Source organism: Octodon degus, unplaced genomic scaffold, assembly GCF_000260255.1.
Source record: "Octodon degus isolate 3935 unplaced genomic scaffold, OctDeg1.0 scaffold00036, whole genome shotgun sequence".
Taxonomy (NCBI): Eukaryota; Metazoa; Chordata; class Mammalia; order Rodentia; family Octodontidae; genus Octodon; species Octodon degus.
The window spans coordinates 1,809,180-1,815,091 of record NW_004524612.1 but is presented as its reverse complement, the minus strand read 5'-3'; positions in this window follow the sequence as shown (position 1 = coordinate 1,815,091).

The following is a 5,912-nucleotide window of genomic DNA, read 5'->3' as shown; positions in this document are numbered from 1 at the left end:
ATTTATAAGGTCAAAGTGATGTTTTCTTTGTAATTCATACAGATCTATAACTGTATATATATGGTCTAAGGTGACATTTTAGCGCGTTCATATACCATGTAATCAGGGTTAATTGTCGTATTACCCTCTCCGACACATACTCTTGTATTGGAAACAACCAGCTACCTGGAAATGCTCCGTTCGTTGTGCTCAGCCAGCCCCACCCTGCTGTCGGCACTGCAGGTCACTCCGCATCACACCTCACTGCACCCCTTGTTAGCCACTGTCTCTCTGTCCTTCAAGAGTCATATTTTAGCTTCCTCATAGAAATGAGAACATACGGTGTTTGGATTTCTCCACATCACTTATTTTGCTGAAGATAATGTGCTCTAATTCCACCCATGTTGCTCTAAGTGATAAGACTGCATTACCGTATGGGTGAACATACTCAGCGGCGGATGTCTGCCACATTTCCTTTATCCGTTCATCTTTCTGTGCACATCTGCAGGACTCTGTTGGTCTCCCAGTGTGATCTGTTGTGCCCAGGGAGAAAGGACAGCAGGAATGAGGAAAAGATTGGCAAGGAGACAGAGCTGGGTCAGGTGGTGACTTCTCTGCCTGGTGAGCCAGAGGATGCCCTGAACAATAGTAAGAGCCTTTATTTACACTTTTACAAAGTTGTAAGGCACAAGGTTGCCTAGCGATCAATAGCTCACAGTGTCCAGGTGGGGTGTTTTTCTCAAAAGACTGAGGTAGTTTGACTGCTTCAGGCAATGAAGGCTCATCCTGCCCTCCCAGATAGGATCAATTTCCAACTTTCGTAGCTCCCAGCACACACCTATGTTGACTCCATCTCTTGGTTGTTGTGAATAATGCTATAATAAACTTATGAGTACAGATGTCTTTTCAACATACTGATTTTAATTTTCTTTGGTTAAGTATCCAGTAGTGGGATTGGGTCTTTTGAGATAGGATCTCACTGTGTAGTTCAGACTGGCCTTGAATTTGTGGTGATCCTCCTGCCTCATCCTCCTGAGTTCAAGGATAGCAGATGTGCACCACCACTCCCAGCTCTCTCTGAAGAACTTCCAACATGTTTTCCATAACAGTTGTACTAATTTATATTCTCATTAATGGTGTATGAAGGTTTCCTTTTTGCCACATACTTGATGAAATTATTTTGTTTTTTTTGGCAATATCCATTCCAATTGGACTGAAATCATATCTCTCTGGTTTTGATTTCCATTTTCCTCATGACTAATGATTTGAACATTTTTCATACATTTATTAAGCATTTGTGGATCTTTTTTGGAGTAATACTTATTTGTTCACTTTAAGTTGGATTGTTTTGAGTTCTTTACGTATTCTAGATATCAATCCCTTGTCAGAGAAATAGTTTGCAAATATTTTACCCCCATTCTGTAGGTGGTCTCTGTGTGCTGTTGCTTCCTTAGTTGTGCAGAAACTATTTAGTCTGGTATGTTCTCACCCATCTAATTATTTTTTTGTTATTTGTAGTTTTGTACTTATGTCCAATAAGTCACTCCCCAGTCCAATGTCATGAATTTTTTTCTTTATTTTCTTCTAGAAATTTTATTTTATTTTTGTGATTTAGTCAGCTCTAAACTTTTATTTTCTATGTCTGTATTTTTATAAAAAGAGAATACAAATTAGGATTAAAACAGGAAAAATTGCAAGTGATGCAGAATTTCATTTAACAAATATGAATTTCACAGTATTTGTTGTAATACACTGTTGTCTTCCAACCAGTTATTCATATTACGAGATATATGCATGTAAAATTGGAAGAAAGAAAAAAGAAACAAATGCATAAGAAATTAAGAAGAGAAGAAGCACAAACAATTGAAAAAAGGAGACAAAACAAAGCCTTAACTGCTTCTTTCCATAGACCAGCAGAAATGCACAGTACAGTTGTCCAGACCATCCTGCTTGCATACATAGGTGTATCTCTTTCCCCCACTCCCTCTCCTGTCTAGAAATGCTAGAGTTCCAGGTTTTAACATGTAAATCTTTAATCCATTCTGAATTGATTTGCACAGATGGTGTGAAAAGAAGGTCCAGTGTCATTGTGTCTCACGTTGATACCCAATTTTCCCAGCTTTGCAGGCTGCAGAGTCTTCCCTCCCACATTATGTCTTTCTGACAACTTTGTGGAGGAGCAGCTGTTCATAGACACCTAGGTTCATTTCTGGGGTCCCTCATCTGGTGCATCATTTAGGTGCTTATTTGTGTGGTATGTTTCTAGCTTTGTTGTCCTTAAGATTATTTTGACTACTTGCCATTTTTTATGCTGCCTTATGAATTGTAGGATATTTTTATTTCTATAAAAGTGCTATTGGGATTTTGATGTTACATTGAATCTTCAGGTGGCTTTGGGTCGTATGGACATTTTAATCAGATTAAGTCTTCTGATCCATGAACACGGATTGTCTTTCCATTTGTGTCTTCTTTAATTTTTTCACCAATGATTTGTAATTACCATTGTACAAATCTTTTGCTTTTCCTCCTGTATTTAGGAAGGAAAATTTTGCCATAAACATATTCTAGGCAGCTGTTTCCTTCGTCCAGTACTTCGTGTCATTCGCTTCCTTGGTGCCTGAAAGCTTTCTGCAGATAAATACTTGGCCAGGGTCTTTTGTAGGGTCTCTTGCATGTAACAATCACTTCTATTGTTAGTCCAAAAATTTTTTTATTATTGAGTTTTTCATAATTTTATTATATAATGTGTCTCAGTGTAAGCTTCATAGCATTTATCCTAATTGGGATTCTTTTGTATCCTTGAATCTGGAAGTCCATTTCCCTCCAAGATTTGGGGAGTTTTCAACCATCATTTGTTTTAAAAAAAAAAACACCAAAACCCCCCACTTGTTCCATTCTCTAGCTTTTTCCTCCGGGGTGCCTGTACTCTTTACAGCAGTGTACATGGTAAGATCTTATCCATAGACTTTCATCACCTTTTTGTTTCTTCCCCTTTGGCTAGATAGTTTCGAAAAACCTACCTTTGAATTCAGTGATTCTTTCTTCTGAGTAATTCTTTTGTTATAAACTCCCTTGGCAATTTCCTTAGTCAAGTTACTGTATTCTTTTAGAATTTGTTTTGTTTTTCTTGTTTCTTTTCATAATGTTTTCATTTGCTATATCTTGTGTTCCTGATTTGGTTGTTTATCTTTGTTCTCTTATAACTTACTGAGCTTTTTCTTTCAGATAATTACTTTAAATTCTTTGTCAGATAACTCAGGTCTTCATTTCTTTAGGGTAAGTTACTAGAGATTTATTCTTTTGGTCATTGTTCTCATTTTACATATAATTCTTGCATCTTTACATTGGTGTCTCTACATTTGCAAAAGCAGTCTTCTCTATGGTCTATAAGGACCATTTCTGAATGGGGAAAAGCTGCTCTTGTCAGCTAAGGTAAAGATTCTGAGCCTTTGTTCCCAGGCACGCCAGGCATTCCATCCTTGTTTTGATCCAGCCCTCACCCCCCACCCCCGCCCCATTGAGTAATCTCTTGCTCCCCCTAGTGTCCGATTATATAAATTTTGGCAATTGAGAGAACAGCAGCAATTTCCTCTTTCTCCTTCTCCTCCTCCTGGTCCTCCTCTTTTCTTCCTTCTTGTTCTCTTTCCTCTTCTCCTTTTTTCCCTTTTGTTTTGTTTCATCTTATTTTATTGATATAGGGTCTTTCTATGTAAGTCAGGATGACCATGAACTCACTCTGCACCCCAGGCTAGCCTTAAACTCACAGCAGTCCTCTTGCCTCAGCCTCTCAAGTGCTGGGATTGTAGGTGTGCGCCTCTAGTTTCTTAGGACATCAACTGCAAGGCATTAGAGCCTTGATTGTTACTTCTCGTGCTGTCGAGGAAAAGCCTCTCTTTGTGGCCTCTCACAGAACCTTGTCTCCACTCCAAGTGAGATAAGACAGAAAGTGGCCTTCTTGGATGTACGCCAAATTAATCCTGATTATCAGCTTTAATGGATTAACAAACCTCTGGACTGGTGGTTCGAGTATGAGGGTGTTAAGTTCCCCAATGGGTTAACACACGGATAAGTTCATAGCTGAGTGGACTAGTAGAGGACTGACCGAGCTGCAGGAGGCAGGCATGGGAGCACAACCTTGGCGATGCCAGTGGCCTTGGATCCTGCCCCTGGGGCTCTACTGCTCAGTCTCTGCTTCCTCGATGCTATGAAGTAAGCAGCATCCTCCCTCCATGGCTTTGTCCTGGGTATTTCTGCCTCCAAACCAGGTGACCGTGTGCTGAAACCTCTGACACCATGAACCAAAATAGAATAAACCCCTCTTTTTAATTGTGGGGATGGGGAGTGGCTCAGCAGACTAAGCACCTACTTAGGCAAGTGCAGGGACTGGGATTTGATCCCTGGTTCTGCATGCTACACTAGCCTCACTCCTTGGGCATGCTGTGCCAGCAGCTGAGTCCAGGCGTGGTGGTGCACACTTGTAATCCCACTGCTGGAGAGGCTGAAAACAGGAGGATCTCCACGAGTCTGAGCTGTGTAGTGAGACCTTGTACCAAATACACTAAATAAATAAAATTGTGTGTGTCAGGTGGTTGCCCCAGTGATGGAAAGATAATATAGAAGTTTTGTGCCAGAGATGTGGGTCATTACTGTGAACACACCCGATCATGTGATTCAGAAGACCTTAGAAGTATTTGTAGGAGGAGTTTGGAAATGTTTGGGGATACAAGCGAGAGAAATCTTGGAATGCTGGAAGCAGAACGAGATGGGCAATTCCAGTCAGAACTCTGAAGACTGCAATACTGACAGGAATGTGAACAGTTAAAGCCAGGATCTGGGGGCATTTGGTGGAACTGCGGGCTCTGCTGGGACAAGATTCCTTGAGGTACCACAGAAATCAGCAAGACTCCAGCAATTGCAGGCTCAAAGATGCAGAAAACATAAACCCTTCCTTTGAAGAGAGTCCCCTGCTCAAAAAGGGGATCCTCCCTAAGAAGATTGATTCCTCAGGATTTATTTCACTCTGCGTAGCCACACAGTCACTCAGAGGCTTCTGCAGTCGTGGTCCTCAGGGACGTGGCTACTGCTCCCATGGCAGCAGAACTTGGCATCATCCACAAGATGCTGTTGCTACAGGCATGCAAAATACAAGAGTTATAGGGTCATACAGGCTTCCCCCCAGACCCCAACAGAAGCTCCAGGAGGTCAGGCAAAAATGTGTGAGAGAGCCAGAGTCTCTGCCAGAACTCTCTGAGGGGGTGATGAATGAAGCTGTCGGAATAAGTTGAAGGGACAGTGGAGACCTCTAGAAGATGGGGTTTCCAGGACTATGCAAATCTGCTCAAGAAATCTACAGGATGCAAGTACAGCCATCCCAAGACAGAGACCATAAAGGTTGAAACCAGAACAGTCATAAGGGCCGGCCACCCATGCTCTTTGGAGCTCACATCTTGCCTTTATATTCATCAGATGCTAGACATAGAGCAATGGGATTTAGTGTTTGCCCTGCTGGGTATCTGTCTTACTTTGGTCCTATTTCTTTTTATTCCTCTATTCCTTCCTTTTATAGTGAGAGTAATTACCATTGTATGTTGGACATATTTAACTTTCTTCTTGATTTTTTATAGGGTCTCAGAGCAAAGAGTTTGACTAAATCTCAGAGGAGACTTTGGACTTGGACCTTGCAGCATGCTGAAACTGTTGAGCCTGGGGAGGAATTCTGAGGTCTTGACTGTACACAGTACAGTTACAGATTAGGAGGTGTTATGACCTCATGTGTTAGTCAGTGTCCTTTGCTGGAGCACAATACTTAATATGCACAGCTTAGAGGTCAAGATAGATTTAATCTTTTTTTTTTTTTTATTTTAGGGAAGGGTCTACAGGGTGTTTAGGGTCTTACTACTAGATCAGACTCAGTGATCTGCCTTTTTTTTTTT